The following is a 17408-nucleotide window of genomic DNA, read 5'->3' on the forward strand; positions in this document are numbered from 1 at the left end:
ATGATTGCATAATGCTTTTTAGAATCCATTTATAGGGGGAACAAGAATATAGTTATTGGTGGAAAGTGCAAATAAATACCTGCTCCACTCAGAAATCAGCTGACAGCCCTGGTGACGTGCTACTTGATTTAACTGTCATTAATTTTCCCACTGGAGAAACTCCCAGCAGGGAACACAAAAGATTCAACAAGAAGTTTCTACAAATATTTGGCTCCTTTACCCAAGCAATCCTTTTTCCTGTGCTGCTTTTAAGCTAAATGTGCTAAAATCAATATTTTTGCACATGACTGGCTATTCCAAGCCTTGTGGAAACAACCAAAACACAGGGTACCAGCAGTGCACTGCACGAAATGCTTCAAGAAGTTCCCAAATTACAAAATCAAATAGTCAGCTAATGAAAACAATGTATTTTTTTCAAGTTGTCATAAATACAAAGGATCTGATCCTGTAAAATTTAGTTCACACCAGGAATTCTACAAAAATTAATCTTCTTTTTTCCCCTCTAAAACAGAACCTCCATCAAGCTAGAAAATGCCTGTTTGGCATTTATTATAGGATTAAAATGTATCAGTATTATGACTTAAGCCCTATAAAAGGGAGTTTGATGAACTACTTCAAATTTATTTATTTATCTATCTATTTAGGTAAATGAAATGTGGAATTAAGCAACAGCTGAGTGGATAAATTGCCATGCATTTCTAAACCAGGAGAAAATGCTCCAATTAATTTAAAACACCATTCTGCAAACTGAGTACTAGAAATGGCCAGATGCAAATGGGTCACTCTGAAACATTCGTTTTCAAAATGTGAGCTCCTGAAAGAATAACTAAATAGGAACACAAATTAAAATACAGCTGCACAACAGTATTTATTTATTTATACACACACAGACACACAAGTCAGCTCCAAGTTGACAAGCTGAAGTCCCCCTAAGTGAGATCTTTGGTGCTGGGGAGAAGGCAGCACAACACCGCTGCTTTCCATTAATATGACAACTGAGGATTAGGCCCAGGCAAGGGACCACTGGGCACAATGCCAGCAGATAAAGTTCAAACTTGCACCCCTGTCTTGCAGACAAAGATCTTACAACTGCAGGAATCTGGAAATCTCAGCTGCATCTCAGGAAATCAAAACCCAGCCCCAAATTAAAAAACTGCACCCTGTTGAGTTTGTTAATAGATGAAGCCAAGTGGTGGTTTCCCTCCTTCCACCCTCAAACCCATCTCCTCCCATTACACCTATACCCAGCAGTATCTTGAAAATACAGCAAAACCCAGAAAAAATATTCAGATGGCTTTAGTAACAAATCTAGGACACCCATGCCTGAGTTTAAGCTTTTAAATGCAGTAAAATATTGCCTCCAGCTCGATTATTTAGCTTCCTGGGTACAAAAAGGGTGTGGTTGAGAGCATTGAGTATTCTCACTCTCCTGCATGTAATGACACTTGATTTGTAGCTCCCATATGCTTAACTACTGTAATTGAAGGATGCTTTTTAGACACAGTTCTGAAAACAATTTGTATCTGTATCAAGGTTAGCAGGAAAGCAGCACTACCTCTCCCTCTGCATCCCCTGCTGAAAGCTGCACATTTTATTCTCAGTGCTTAGAACTGTATGCTTTTTGGTGCAGCACCCAAGGCTGCTCCAGCTGTAGGATCTGCACTGGAAGTCCTGGTTTCTTTCAAGAAATTCTTCTCTTACAGAAACCTTTTCACATTTGGAAACAAAATGTCTTTAATGCATCATCAGTATGTTTTAGAATCTACTGCCATAAGCAAAGTGTCTTTTTAAAATAGTCCTTTTGAGGATTTTTAAAACCAAAATACATGGGATATATGACATGGAGCTTCAGTTAAAGGATGTGTTAGAAATACATGCAAAGCTGTCTGACACAGGGTGGGATTCAGGTGCTGTATGCCTGCACTCCTGCTACTGTCAACAGAAACCTGGTCACAATAATTAGCAAAACACAAGACTAGATGCTACCAGTAGGGTTAAGCTTGAGCTTGCCTAAATCTAAGTATCCAGCATCTTTGACATGCTCTAGCATATTCTCCTCTGTCTGGCCCAGCCATTAGCTGCTGCATGAGCCACAGACAGAGCTCCACACGGGCATCTCAAACACCTGATAGCCCTAACATGGCACTGGAGTTGGTTGTGCTGACCAACTCCATCTCCCACTTCTTGTTTCCTTCATGTAAGATGAACTGATCTCAAAGTCAACTGGCCTCTGTATTGAGGAGATATCCTGACCACAACAGCTTACACAAGACTTATATTCAATCCTCTGAAAGGAAGATGCCATTCTTAATTAGTTTTTTCAGTATAGCAAAATAGTCCTAACTTTACTTATGGAAAGGCAAAAGAGCAAAGGAGTTTGCTCAGCATCAGCCACACCACCACAATCAGCTGGTGCTACAATTCAGTTGTGAAACCCAGAGCAGATACCCCTCCTTTGTTACCCCTGGAACCAACAGCATCCCCAACAGCATTTCATAGCAAAATAGTTAATTAAACTTTACTTCCATAAATCAAGGTGTGGGCTTGTCTCAAAACTTCTACATCTGTGTAGCAGCCTTATTTTTGCTTTTGTCTCTGAATGCGAAGATTAAGTTTGTCCTTGAGCACGGCTGTAAAAAACATGCTGTAAAATACTGGAAACTAAATAGTGTTTATTGAAGATTATGTTTTTTTTACAGAGGGACATGCTGGGTTGTTAGTCCTGAAGTCATTCTGAATTCACTTCTGAATAAGTGTATTTTGGCACTGCTCCCATTCATGGTGTGAAATTAAAAGATTACTATTTTGAAAATATACAAGCTGGCATAATATACAATTTGTCTGTCACAGATAAAGCTGACTACAAGGAAGCCAGCACTTAAACTGCAAGTCTGTTTGTTATTCTACAGACTTTCCTAATGCTCCTGGAGTGGGAGAAGGAAAGGAAGCACTAGCAGGCTCCCAGCTGAAACATTTTATAGGTACTGAAGAGCTGTTACCTGCTGCCCATGCTTCTAGAATATTTTCATGAAGTTGAAATGTATCCTGCATCTTCATCTGTTCAAGTTATAGAGTCTACAAGAATTACACCAAGTCCTTCCACAACTTCAGTAGCAGAATTCTTTTAAAAACCTACCTGAAGGTAGAAATACCTGTTTTGTGTACAAAAAAATATTCTTTTCCCTGCAGAGAAGAGGACAGCCAGTGCAGAATTGCCATACTCTAACAGGCTGCAGTAATTTTTAGAAAACAATGATTTTCTTACTGGGCCACTTTTTGGTGAACCGACTGACAAGCCAGCTTGGCCTTTGGACTGAGTTGTTTTCACCAAGTTTGAGTATTGTTGCCCAGCAAATAATTAATCTTTTTCTTCACTTCCAGGATATTCAGTCTCTCCCCAGAACCCGAACGCAAATCTGAAAGGGGGACACAGTGCTTTTAGAGCAAACCCACTGCTTACCTCTATTTTATTTCAGATTTCTCTGTATTTGTACTGCTTACTGTTCTACAGCTACAAAGACAGATGCATCTATAAGAAGTGGCTAAAGCACCTTACATCATGAATAATGAATAATCCTATAAAGCTGTTACAGACAGCAGCAATATTTAGAGTTTAGAAGTGCAGCAGATCACCCTATCCTCAACTCAGAAGGGAGAAGCTACAAGGTACATAGAAGAAACCAAAATAATGCTGAAGATTCATCTTATTTCTTAGAGGTGTCCTGAAATATTTTCAGATGCTAGGCACAATTCACCCTTTGAAAATGACACCTAAACCTAACACCTTAATCTTTAGAAATATCTGGTAAAACGCATTTCTGAGGAGAATTCCACTACTCTAACTATACAAATGCAATAACAACTCTAGCCTGCAGCCAGGCAGGAGGCAGAGTACAGCTGATGCAGTTCCCAGGTACTTTAACTGATTTTCAAATAGCTGCTCTGACCCATTTGCAAAATGGCATGGTTTCTGACAAACACCCAGACTGGACTGTGAGATATTTTAGGATTTAGAATTTTTTTTTTTAATTTCTGTACAGAAAAGCTTATCCTATATATTAAACACAACCAAATTCATTAAGATAGGGAAAGGCAAATCTATTTAGTTTTCAGGTACTTTCTTGTGGGTTATTTAAAAAAAAAAAAAGTTAAATAAATAAGTAGTCTTAACATGGACTGTAGAAATAGAACATGCTTGTTCTTTTCTAACAGCCCAAGTTTTAGATTTAAACTCCTATTAGAAATTAAAACCGGTTATTGAGGGGAGTAATACAGTTTTGCCAGAGTTACACTGCATCTGAAGAAGAAATATACACACATACACACATTAGGTCCACATACCCACCTTCCACAAAAAGGTAACTCAGATTCCTGCTGAAAACAAGTAGTGCAGGAATGGGGGGAGGAAAAAAAACCAAAAACCTGCTTATATTTTGGGAATGGCAGACATGCCATTCTCCGACAACACTGCGGAAGCAAAATAGAGTTTTCACTCTTTTGTTTTGCACTGATGCTTGTTTTTATTTAGTAGAAGCTCTCCTAGGTCTTTAAATAATTCATAATGCAGTGCCCGTTGTTCAGTTCTAGGAGGGAGCCTGGAGAATGTTAATCAAACCAGAGATGAATTGGCACAGCTGTAACTCTGCAAGGCCCCTCCCCGATGAGCTCATCCCCTAGCAGTGCAAATTAGAATGACATCATGCTTGCAAACCACGGGTGCACTCACACTGCTCCCTGTCTCCTCCTCCCCGCACAGGATTTCTCCTACTTTTTCACGCAGCATTTTTCCCCCGAAAGATCATTATAGTGATGTAAGTAGGTAGAAGGAACAGAAGCTGGAGGACCTGCATTAAAATCCTGGGGTTTGTTCTCTTGTATCTGTTACAGGTCCAGAACAGACAAGAAATATACATCTTTCTATTTAGAGAAGAATGAAACTGTGTTATTTATCAGTCCAGCTGAAAAAAACACCTAAAAAACATTAGACACATGCCTTTGAACAAGATCTACGCGTACTTCACAGAGTACCACTTCTACTTGCTTTCTTACAGAGCATGCAATTAGATGACCTTTGGAGCACAAAAACACTCTCAAAACTAGGTCTCAAAGAGATATATTTGTAAAAGAAAATGTTCATACAGCCATGCTGCTGGAATCTCTCATTTCTCTAACCCTGTTTCAATTAGTTGTCAGACACTTCAGGCACAGATATAAAAATATGCAACAGAGACAAATAATCAGAACCTATTAATAGTGGGTAACAGATAAACTGAACAGTTAACAAAAAGCCCACTGAAATAATGCATGGGAAAGAAATGGTCCAGGAACAATTTTGATACAAACCTGCAGAAATCCAAGGTGTTTTCCTATTTGTCCATGAACAGAAGGGCCAGCTGCATTTGTTTACTTTTATGAATATGTTAGCCGAGGTCCATAACAAGCTTAGTAACTTCAGAAAGTACAATAAGCATTAATATTAACAAGCTCATTTAGGTCTATTTCATGCTCTTTAATAATTAAAGTTATTATTTACTGGAGAAGTTTATAAAATTACTGATTGCAGTAGAAAGCCCAGCTCAGCTGTCTGATGCAGCCAGCATACCACTCAATGAAACTAAATTGGGAACACCTCTCAGTCTCATAGCATCCACTGGTCTGGTAAACAGCCCATGCTAAGATCAGGTTTCCTCCTTCTCACTAAGGAGATACTCTATAAACTCCCATATGAGAATATAATGGGGAAGAAATATAATCTAGGGAAATTTTTAAACCCTATCACATATTCCTCAGAAAACACATAAAAAGTATGCTTTCTGCAATTTTGAAATCTTACTTTTTTTTTCCCTTTATAAAAGTACTTGTAAGAAACAATTGAAGTCAACATACCCAAAGCTATGTAATTTAGTTTTAACAAGCAGTATCACCTTTTAGTCCAGACCAAAACCAAGTTTCTGCTTCCTGTGAATATGACAGAATGTGGCTGCAGGAGGTTTACAGGTTTGCTAATTATATTTCTGAACTCCTGCATTTTCTATGCCTCATGTTGCCTGTTGAACTGTGCTCTCTAATATCCATAGTTTGATGAAAGAAACCAGGCACACGGTGATTCTCAGTGATGTCTGAAGAGCTTTGCAGACAGCAATACAGAGGAAAATTGAAACAGGTCTCTGAAGGAAAAGAGTATAGCTTCTTAAATGCACAGAAAAAAAATAGAAAATGAGAAGAAATCAACCACAGACAAACTGCAGAAGCAGCACACTTGACAGTGATGAAGGATGCAAGGTAGCAGGATGCACCCAGAAGTCATTACCACATGGCCTCAGCCAAGATAAAAGATGTGCCACAATACAAGAGATCTCCCAGCCATGCAGGAATCATGGCTGCTCCCCGGGGAACACAACTGGGATATTTCTAAAGTGATAGAAATGCTTGAGAAGTACTTGGAAAAAGCAGAAGAAATTGGTTAGAGGAGGGCTGGAGAGGAGTTGCAGAGGGACCATTACAGCTTGACACAACCTGCCTGGTGTGAAAGCAGAGGAGCAAAAAGATCCAACTCTAAGGTTAGAGGACTTTTTTAGCTTAGAGAACTTTAGTACTACAATTTTGCATAGCATGTTTAGTGTCATTCTGGATTAGGACTTTTTTCAGATACCAACAGAAAAACAAAACTGAAGAGGTTCTTTGCTCAATAAACTGTGAACTAATTCTTCCATTAACAAGCAGGACACCTTGTTATTCCAAACTAATACAAGTTAAAATTACATTTTCAGATATGAGAGTAAGAAACCCAAAATACATACACCCAGAAAATAATAAATGCATGAATGAACCCATACTTTAGCTATAGACTTTGGAATGCCATAAAACAGTGCCTGCACAAATGCTTAGGATCTTCCTTCCATCTCTATTCCAAAGAATCCTGCCTAGCATTCCTATGTAAACAGCTGCACATTGATATGCTCAAAATTTCAAAAAATGAGATTTCAGCAGAGAAAAAAAGCCAAAACATTCCTTCTGATCCAAGTGCAGATTTTGAATCTTGTAACCAGACTCTGCATTACGAAGAATAGGAAATCTCCCATGTTAGCATCAAAGTCTTTGGTAATTAGCCCCCATAACCAAATTCTGTAGCTTTATTCTACCTCATTTTGAGGAAACATACTTATCCTTCCATATTTACTCATAATGTCAAACAGCTTGTACCTCTCCCTTCTCCAAGCTTCCCCCCTGCCCTCAGCTCCCATGTGGATGCTTGGAACCTGGACAAAGTCTAACAAGAAACTTTAGAAAGTTTAGATGAAACAAAAACTGTTTGATCTCTCTATGCTATCACTTTGCCCAGAAGATGGTAACAAAATGTGCCAGCAATGCCTCTGCTTAAAAAAAGAAATTTTAGATTTGTAATTCAGAAAAAAAAAACATTTAACCTAAGCTCTTCCGCATTTTGTTTCCATCTGCAAGTACAAAGCAAGTATTTAATGCAATCTCGTGACTAATGGCAAAAAGTTTTAGCCCTTAGTGCTTGATAAGCCTCTTCAAGTAGAAAATATATACAGGAAAAACTACAATATGGAAAAATTCTATTGACATAGAAGCCTTGTTATTTCTGTGGCTTTCAAAGGATATACAGAATGACACCCACTTGGACAGTCAAAATGATAGCTGCACTTTCATTACTTGCTATTAATCTTTTTAAAATAATCGAATTCTGTAACAATTAGTCTGAAAATCTGTGGAATATAAAACATCTCGTCTGGGGACTGTGTACAGGCAAATGCAACTTACAATGGTTTAAAGGATGGTTTAAAAAAAACCTTCCAGAAGTTGCATGCAAACCTTGCTTATGTGGCTTTTTAAATAATGGGATGTGTTAATTGACATTTCTTTGATCTGCATAACAGAAGCTCAGAACCAAGGACTGCTGCCAGTTTCTCGCAGGCAGGGATCTAATCCATAAGATGCAAGATGGGCAGGTGCATCAATACCAGCTGCAAAAAAGAGGCATGCCCAAAAGTAGAAGAGGGAAAGCTGTGGTGTAACATCAGGCAGAAGTGGCACTTCAAAGAATACCTGAAGATCTCTGGAAAGATCTGGTTGTGCAAGCCATGGACAACACACAGCTGGATACAAAGGAAATGAAATATATACAGAATATGCAAGAAAAGGATTTTTGGATGAAATAACCAGAAAGGCTTCAAGAGCTATGATGGTTAGATGTAAATAGAAGTGGACAACAAAGAAGGATAATGAGCAAAGAAAGGGCTATGTGCCAGGTGGAAGTAAAATCATGGCTGAGAACAGAATCTTCACCCCAGTGTAGCTTCCAGTGGACTAGGGATGTGAAAATGGAAATGAACAGATCCCCAAGATACAAAACATGCAATCTGTAAAACAAAGCTCTAACAGACATGGAAGCTTCAGCAAAGGTGCTGAAATGCCAGTGGGCAGAACAGAAGAGCTCCCTGGCTAGTGCAGAATTTCAGAAACCATCAGAAAAGACAAAATTGCACCTTCTCACTAGGCATTTCATTTTCTGCCTTTACAGTTTCTCTTCGATGTGCTAATGAAGCACTATTAAATATTGCTAATAAAAGAGGAAAGAGAAAATCATCTCCGTTCTTGTGCTGGCCTGATTCAATGGGGAAAATCACCAGTTCACCAAAGCAAAGCTCTACTCAATGTAAAACACAATCAAGTTACTGTTGGTTCTAAATATGCTTACTCTCCCGTTAAATAGCACCACCATAATCAGGAGGAGGATTTCTCTTCTCTTCTAAGCTCTGCATGTAAGAGAAGGTTCATATTAGTTAAATGCAGCTTTTCCAGTTTCAATAAGATAAGGAATACTCTGTTTGGAGGATCACCATTACTCCAAAGTTAATATAATATCTGGTGCTAGATAAAAAACTGCAGGACACTAATACACTGCTTCAGACCACCACATTAGTCATTTACCACATTTTCTTCAGCTGATTTATCCCTGGGTTTTTTTGTCTAACAGCAGACAGTCATATTTCAAACACAATTTTGTTTTCTTTGTCTCTCCATTATGTGGACTAAAAATGATGAGTTTATCTAAAGAGATTAGAGTCTTTTAAGTATTTTCATGCTAGTTAATCCTTATGATGGGATGCTTAATTTGGAGAGTCTTGCTGAACAAAAGCAAAGCACTACAAGAGACCAGCATACAGAGTAGGAAGCACTGATGCTGCAACAGAGCCACTTCTACTGCAGTAACTGTGACTGACATACATTCTTCTGTAGTACTGTTTATTTATATAGGAAGTATATATAAATATATACTTTTAAAATATGCACACATGCTCTACACCCCATTTTAACTTTCCCATTTCTAGTAATTCTTCATGTAGCTTGCATAATTGCTGAGAACAGTACACGTGCTTTGAACCCCCCCATCTCATAGAGGCAGAGGAATCATCCAGCTCATTCCTGTGGCTTGAGCTGTGGAGAATATCAAATGCATGAACACATATTTTCTTCCCCAAAAAATGTACACTCTGCTATTTACTTTTATATTTGGATGAGGTGCAAGGGTTGGTGTCACAGATGCTAAGCTCTTCATAAAGTAAGCTACAAAGAAAGAATGAATAATGCTTTTATTCTTTTAAATCTCAACTGCTATGAATTTCACTGTTCTGTTTAAAGACCAATATGACTGCAAAATGGGCTTTAAACCAGATAAAAACATACAAATCTCAGTTCTTCATTGCCAAACCACTGTTAAAATTTGCTATTTAACACCTTGTCTGGACTGATCAGAGAGACGGGCAATAACCTAAAATTGCTATGGTGCAGCAGGACAGAGAGTCAGAATGTACTGCCAAGGCTAGCAACTCCTTTGTGTCAATCTAGACAATTCACTTAGGCCACCATTTTCAGAAAGTTTTGTGTCAATCTAGACAATTCACTTAAGCCACCATTTTCAGAAAGTGGATGATTCAGTTTGATAAATTCATGTCCAAGTCTCACCACAAAATACCTGGGACAACTGCAAGTCTGGATGTTCAGCTGCTTTAAAACCACACTTTACATAATTTGTGTTAAACACCCGAAGATAAAAGGTTTTAAATAAATAAATTACATTTTCAGAAAACATGCTTTTGAGCATCATTTGAATCCAAATACAAGAAAATAAAAAGTAATTTACCATGTAAGAGAAACCAAGGACTTTTCCAAGTTCATTTGGCATAAAGGCAGGAATGGCACAGATTTTTTTAATAAGCATGTAAGACTTCATATGGAGTAGAAGGTATTTTGCTTTGTGTTTGGATCAGAGGTTTTTCCCTGTTTTTCAAGACAACTTTTAGGCAGAATTTTGAACAATGGACTTCAGATGGGAAGTGTAAATGGGGCATAAAAGTCAGAAAGAGGAGCTGGCTGTTGGGAATTAAAAGAAGGAGGAGAGCAGGGCTAGCCGTCAGGAAGTCTCCACTTCTAATCCCAGTACATCCCCTGCCTTGCTGGGCAGCCACTTCCTCCTGCTGTATTGCTTCTTGAACATCTTTGAAGTGGTTTTGCTTAGTGTTTGCAGTTTACAGCATGTTAGTGTCTGTACAGCACTGAATCATAAAAATGTCGCACAAAGAGCTATTACTTTTGCTGTCAGCACAGCTGCTATCCTATACACACTGAAGCAGATCTTTTCCCCTAAAACAGTCATCTCTCCGTGCATGTCTGAAGTTCAGTCAAAAAGCAAAAAATCATCTCTCCTAAATTACACAGCACATTAATTAGCTGTGCTGCAGTACATAAGTACATAACTGTGCGCAGACACAGACAAGGGAAAATAAATGGGAAACTATTTGCAGCAAATGTAGTTAGTGAAACAGCCATTATTAGAGCAACTAATTCCTGGAGGACATGAGTTTCAACTGCATGATGCACTTAAAAATACCTGGGTAATGGTCCTTCACTTTTAACACTGGGTCATCTGCCCAACCATTCCCAGGTCTAACTTCAACGCAATTCCCAGAGAAGGCAATGACAGAAGGGAAAATAGAAGTGACCCTTGAGACTCATCTAAACCAGAAACTTTTTAAATTCGTGTTCACAAGGTTTTACAGGTATGCATACATATTGATCTATTCTATACACACATATACACGCTTACATAAACATATGCTTCATCAACACTGTTTGCAATCTGGAGTTTGTCAAAACCCATCTAGTGCACCACTATTCAAACAAATAGTAATCAAGTTTCAAAGCTGCACAAATGGATGGTTGCCAACTTCCCTGTTCCTCCAGAGAGTAAAATAATGCTTCTGCTTTATACCTGCTGTAAACAAACTGTGTTCAAAGCACTGAATCCTCAAAGCAAGCCTCCTTCACTCCAGCAGTATACTGCTGTTGGGAGCCTACATACATTTTGGGGGCAAGGAGGTGGGGGCCGAAAGCGCAGCTGAAGCATATTAAGCATTATAAAGAAAGAGAATACTCAGTTTAAATTGCAGAGCTAGCAGTGGTGATAAGACTACTGCTTTGCAAGTGAGCAACAAATATGCCTTCTCTAAACTAGTTCTCGTGCCATTCTTTGGTGGGTAGAAGTGCTTTTCTTGGCTTCCAACCATACATGAACTACAGCAGATTGGATCAAGTCCAAGCTGTGCCCATACAATGCATCAATGTGGAAAAACAAGGGCTGGATTCAGTTTTCAGATCAGGTTACTTGTATCAGCACAGTAAAATGCCATCAATCTCACCTGGTTATTCTACTCACTAACCTCACACAGGTACTCAACCAGCACTGGAGCTCCTCTAATCCTCTCCACTACTATTTTACCTTCTGTGTTAAAACTGGAGAAAAGAGGCAGAGAAGGAAAAAGAATAATAAAACCAGAAAATATACAGATGCTTAAAAGGCATGACAAACAAAATTCCTCATGAGCAACACAAAAACCACAGGCATCTTTGGTTCCTGCTTGCGCTCAAGGGTTTCTGCCACTGTGTGTCTGTGCTGATTGGTGTCAGTCTCATCCCCATTCCAACCCATCCCCATCCCAACCTACCCCAGCTTCCCAGAAGGTGCTTCAATCCCTTGCCCTTGGCAGAAAGCTAGAGCCTGAACATCTATGACACAATGAAATGGGATGATCACCCATGGGATGCTCATTTTCCACTTTATTCATGCAACCTATATTAAAGAGCAATTGGATATATGGTGTCACTTCCAGTATGTGAAACTATGGCAGAGAAAAGAAATAAATAAAGAAGGTTATATTGCTTCCATGCCCACTGGGGCATGGGGAAGAGGCAATGCATGCAAAAACAATGAAGGTTTTAGCTGTAATTGGAAAAAAAATTACAGCAGAAAAAATATTTAAATCCTGGAACTGACTGCCCTTCCAAATGATGACATGCCAACAGGTACAGACTTTGAAAAATAGATTAGACAAACAGTTATCAAAAGGGGTAAATACTACTTATCTTGCATGATCTATATGCCTTATGGAGGATTTTTAACCTATGGTTATTCTGTTCCAATGCTATAAATAATATTATTTCAGTATCTATCATACCTTCTAAACACATCTCTGAGGCAACAGTATTTAAGCTACCAGTGTAGTAAGTGAGCAATTATTTGGCATAGCTGATGATACAGAAAATATGGCAATATACCAGAAATAAAATATGCAGTCATGCATATCCTAAGCGATAGTTTGGGCATATTTTTCAAACAGAACATGGTATGAGTTTAAGGTTGTTAAAATCTGTTCAAATATTTTCCATTAAAACAACATCAATTCTCTCTATCAACAAGGCAAGGCTCTGCAGTAACGACAGACCCATTTTGCCATCAAGACAAACTCTAGCGTAAAGAGTTTACTCTATGCACATACACACGGATATGTTCCAAGGGAAATCTTTATCAATTACCGCCTAGATTTCTATAAAGTCTTTTATCGATTCCATAACCTTTCTTTGCAAGCTGGGTACTGCAGATGATGGTCACACCTTGCTTTCACTGAAATCAACTACGGAGGCTGCACAGCAGCAGAGTCCTTTTGCATCAGCAGAGCAAGAGCAGCCCACTTCATCTACACCGTGGCACTGCTCACTCCCATCTCCAGCCCATCTTCCACAGGTAGCTGCCCTACTGAGTTACAATGAATGACTCTTCACAATAGCCCAAAAATGGCGTAGTTTTGGGTGCTGGGAGGAAGCAAGGTACCTTTAAGCCCATAAAACATAATTTCCATAACAGATACCCACTCACATTTGTGCAGAACTGGCAGACTGGCAGGCTCCTGTCATTGTCTACAGATAATGTGTGTGTATGTGTGTTTTTTCTCAAGTGTAGTGTGAACAAACCCAACTCATTAGACTTAGCAATATATACTGACAAAACTGGTTTAGGAACAGAGGAAATTAGCCATGTGTTCATAATGGTTGTTCTCCAGGCTTTTGGCTGTCTATCCTTCACTTGGCTTGTGGGGCTTGGTTTGGGATTTTGTGTTTGGCATTTTTTAGTTTGTTGTTTTTTTATATTTGTTGTGTTTGTTTCTAGTTAGAAAGACAAGCTTCTTCAAAGTCAAGTGTTTTCTTTAGGTTGTACTGTTTACAGAAATGGGAAACAATTTGTCCCTCACTGCTACATAAAGAAAATAATGTGCATGTTGTTTGTGGCCTCACCACAGGTGTTACTCAGCAAATTTTAATTATCCTGTTGGTGATTTAATGTTGTGTAAAAACATATCCTAGCATGTATACACATCTGCCCTTGCTTATTAAAATCTGTTAGTTTTGGCTAGCTCACAGACATGAAGATACTTCCCACTAACCAAAGCAGATTTTGAACTTTTGTCTGTTGTTCACTGCTCTCTCCCAAGTAAAAACTGGGTATAATCACATACCAAATGTTAATTATTTAATGAAAATAGTAGCAAAAAAATTATGACTGGGTTCATGCATGTAGCTAGCCAGATACTTTTTCCCAGCTACTTCCTTCCCTCTATGAGCTTGCACAGCTCTCAAAAGCCTTCCTTCACAATGTGGCGGAGCAGGGAAAGGTTGCTTGGATATTTTTCCAGGCACACAAATGCAGTTAGTGCCCAATATGTCAACTATGTTATTCCTCTAATTAAGCAAAATACAACATATTCTATACACAGTTTATAGAATACACCACAGAAGCATAAGAAATTTTCCTCACTGGAACTAAAGGGAATGCTTTAGAAGAGTGACCAAGAAAAATGTTAAGTACTTCAAAGAAGGTGAGGTTTGGAGAGTCAGTGGTGGTCTTAAGGGATTGCTAGAGAAGCATACTCCCAGAAGGAACCTGGGCAGAACAAGCAGGAGGAGGAGAATACACAGTGAAAGGTGGCAGGCTGCAGAGCACAGTGAGCCAAGTCTTACAAAGCAGGAGGGCACTCTAGGCCAGATGCTTTCTGAATTCTCATGATATCAAGGGATACATTTAGCTCAGACAAGCTTTAATTTTAAAAAGTAGGTAAGAAAGGCAGAAACACAGAAATGGCACAGAAAATTGCCCTCAGTATAGGAATGAACTGAAAGACAGCTTGCTTTCAGTTTTGAAGTCCAGCTGAAGATTTTATCTTCCATATTTCCTGTTTCTGACACATTTGTAGCAAGTAAGCAAGACAGGTTTCTAAGATCCCTGAGAGGTAAGTAACAAGGGACAACAGTACTTTAAAAGGCACTAATGACACTGAAGTACTCCATGAATTGCAGCCTGTTATAAGGGCTGTATTTTATCAGGCATATACAATAAAATATACCTAGGAGCCAGAATCTCCAGCTGGACCCAGGCAGCCCCTCCATCTTGGGGGGGTGAAATGAGGCCAACATCTCCAACTGCTCTGGAGGCTTAGCTGCAACCATGACTGAGGAGCAGCAGCTGCTGAGACCTCCATCCTTGTCCTACAGAAGGAATCCACAGATGGATGGGTAGCACTGGTAGGTGGGATATCTACTGAGTCGTCATGGTTTCTTTCACAGCAACTGTATTTTTCCCTGGCTCTCAAATCCAACTCCTCACTGCAGAAATGCTGTCTCTGATATTCCTCTGCCATAATAATGACAGGCAAACTCAATTAACACTGTGAGCAGTTTGGATGTCTGCACAACAGGTTGCCAAAAAAAAAATCCAATCCTAAGGGGAAAAAAACCTAACCAAAGATAACTAAGAACATTTGTTGCATAATGTAATACAAAGCTTCTATCTGTAGGACCAGTAAAAGACATGTTTATTATGTCTTAAATCAAGATGTGAAAGCTTGGTTTTGAACTGCTTTAATGTTAATGATTTATTATACATGCAATACTGGAAACTAGTATCTAGTTTGGTAAGACCCATCCTATACATTCAAAACAGATTTTCTCTTCAAGCTTCTTACTGAGATCAGAACATAATAAAATCACAAAATTGTGCATTCCCCTGCAAATAATTTATTCAGAGATTAGCAAGAGAGTAACGTATCTTCCTTTGTAATATCCTGGATTTCTGTCAACATCATCATCAAATATATACCACAGAATACAATACGTGTAACCACAAGCCTTTTTATATGACATGTTTTAAAGGGCTTTCAACATTGATTAGATCTTTACTACTGCTGTTATTATTCTTGTGATCTAAAAGTACTCTAGATAGGTACTTGAAGTAGAAACATTAATTTATAAAGATTAAATATCAGGAAGAAATTTCTCTTGATACTAGAGATGAGCACACAAGTATGTCACCGAACAAATGCTTACCCCCAATTAAAAAAAGTGTGTATACACATCCATAAACATATTATTTAATAGCTACTCTTCACTTACTGTGAGAACTACTCATCTGTAATCTTGGAGCCAAGGGCCCAGTGAACCCCATAAAAGCAACCACCATTATATAAAGTAAAGTAAGCAACACTGAGGAGATAACATAAACATTCCCCATCCTAACAGACTCTCTATTAGAGAGAAAAGAACAAATCATTTAGTCCAAGAGGGCACTGAGAACAGTCCATGACTTCAGCATGCAGTTGTGAGGAGTTAAGCTAGGAAGGAGCAGCCAAAACATTCTTTTTAAAGTGTCAACACACGCTTATAAGGAAGTGACATCAAATCTTTTTTTCAGACACTTTTCATTACAAAGAAATTTCAAAATAAGCCCAGCACATCCTCTTCATCATCTTCTCCCTCCTCATCCAGCCGAGTGAGGAATCTCCTCACACCGAGCCATCAGGCAACAGCACAGTATGTGGGTGGCGCTGTGTGTGTGTGTATAGGAAAGTCCTAAGTGCCTTTTTCAACACCTTATGTCACTGCCTGCCTTCAACAGAAGAACCAATTGGACATACACAATGAAAACAAAAGACACGATCCAAATTAACATACACAGCAGGGAGCATAAGCTTGGCAACACAGGATGGGATGAAAAATGTCCTTCACATACAAGATTAAGACTACAAAGTATTTAACAGAGGTTTTCCTGGGGAAAGCATTACCTAAACACATGCTCTACACTGCATTATAAAGCTGATGATAATGACAGTACATCTGCTACTCATGGAAATATCACCCTCTGTTCTTCCTCAAACAAACAGCCATGACATTAAGTTTTGGGTAACAAACCAAATCAAATTAGGAGCAGCAGTTACAACAACTTACAATACAAGAATAATTTACTAAAAGCATCAATTGGCTGTTGACTCCATTTGCCATCTGGAATATTGCCATTACTATAAAAAAATACATATGTCAACAGAGCAGCAGCCTCAGTGCAGCATGCTGGTGTTGATGCTGCAGAGGACAACTATTTCCATAGGATAACACAGCTCAGTTGTCCAGCCATTTGTGGGCTTCTGGAGAGAAGGAAGGACAACACTCAGATACCTAGAATTTAGTATAATGTATAATTAAGGAAACTCTGCTATTGAATTTTGGCAATTTCATTCTTTACTTTTCCCCTCAGCTCCCCAAGGAGGCTATCACATATGCAGCCACTAAGAGAGAATGTTTTATCCCAAAATGAGAACAAACAAATGTTTCTAAACATTAGTTTTATGCAGAGTGCAAAAATACATTTGCTTGGGAATGTTAAATATTTTTAGCAAAATTTCTAATCTAATTTCATTTTATTAATTTGATGGAAGAGTAAAGAAGCAAAGTACTTTGGGAGGAACCTTTTCTGCTGGGACAATTAGTAGCAGAAATTCATATTCTAAGCACAGTGCCCCCCAGTCCTCTGAGGATGCTACTACCTCTGTTCTGGTCACTGGGTACCTAGCACAGATGGGCTGATGTCACAGCATCAGATCACCTGCAGGAATTGTTATGGCAGAATTTAAAATAGAGACCCATGCAAAACTGCAAAGCTGTTTATGTACTGAGCTTGACTATCATACTTGAAGAACAGAAACTATTTTTTATTGTTGGCTCGA

The 17408-nt window shown here is 38.8% G+C and overlaps 1 protein-coding gene across 8 annotated transcripts in view; it reads right to left on the reverse strand.

Annotated features, from left to right (window-relative positions):
• ZNF704 (zinc finger protein 704) overlaps positions 1 to 17408 on the reverse strand; it is a 102896-nt gene that overhangs the window by 57982 nt on the left and 27506 nt on the right. For 2 of the 8 annotated variants that reach the window (XM_041412493.1, XM_041412490.1), the window contains exon 1: positions 5344 to 5580. The exons of 5 other annotated variants lie outside the window; for them this stretch is intronic. The gene's annotated coding sequence lies outside the window, so the exon portion shown is untranslated. Of the gene's footprint in view, positions 1 to 4726; positions 4841 to 5343; positions 5581 to 17408 lie in introns of those variants that run through there. One more of the 8 variants, XM_041412492.1, reaches the window with a different exon arrangement.

Source organism: Onychostruthus taczanowskii, unplaced genomic scaffold (genome assembly GCF_017590055.1).
Source record: "Onychostruthus taczanowskii isolate IOZ18803 unplaced genomic scaffold, ASM1759005v1 scaffold4, whole genome shotgun sequence".
NCBI lineage: Eukaryota > Metazoa > Chordata > Aves > Passeriformes > Passeridae > Onychostruthus > Onychostruthus taczanowskii.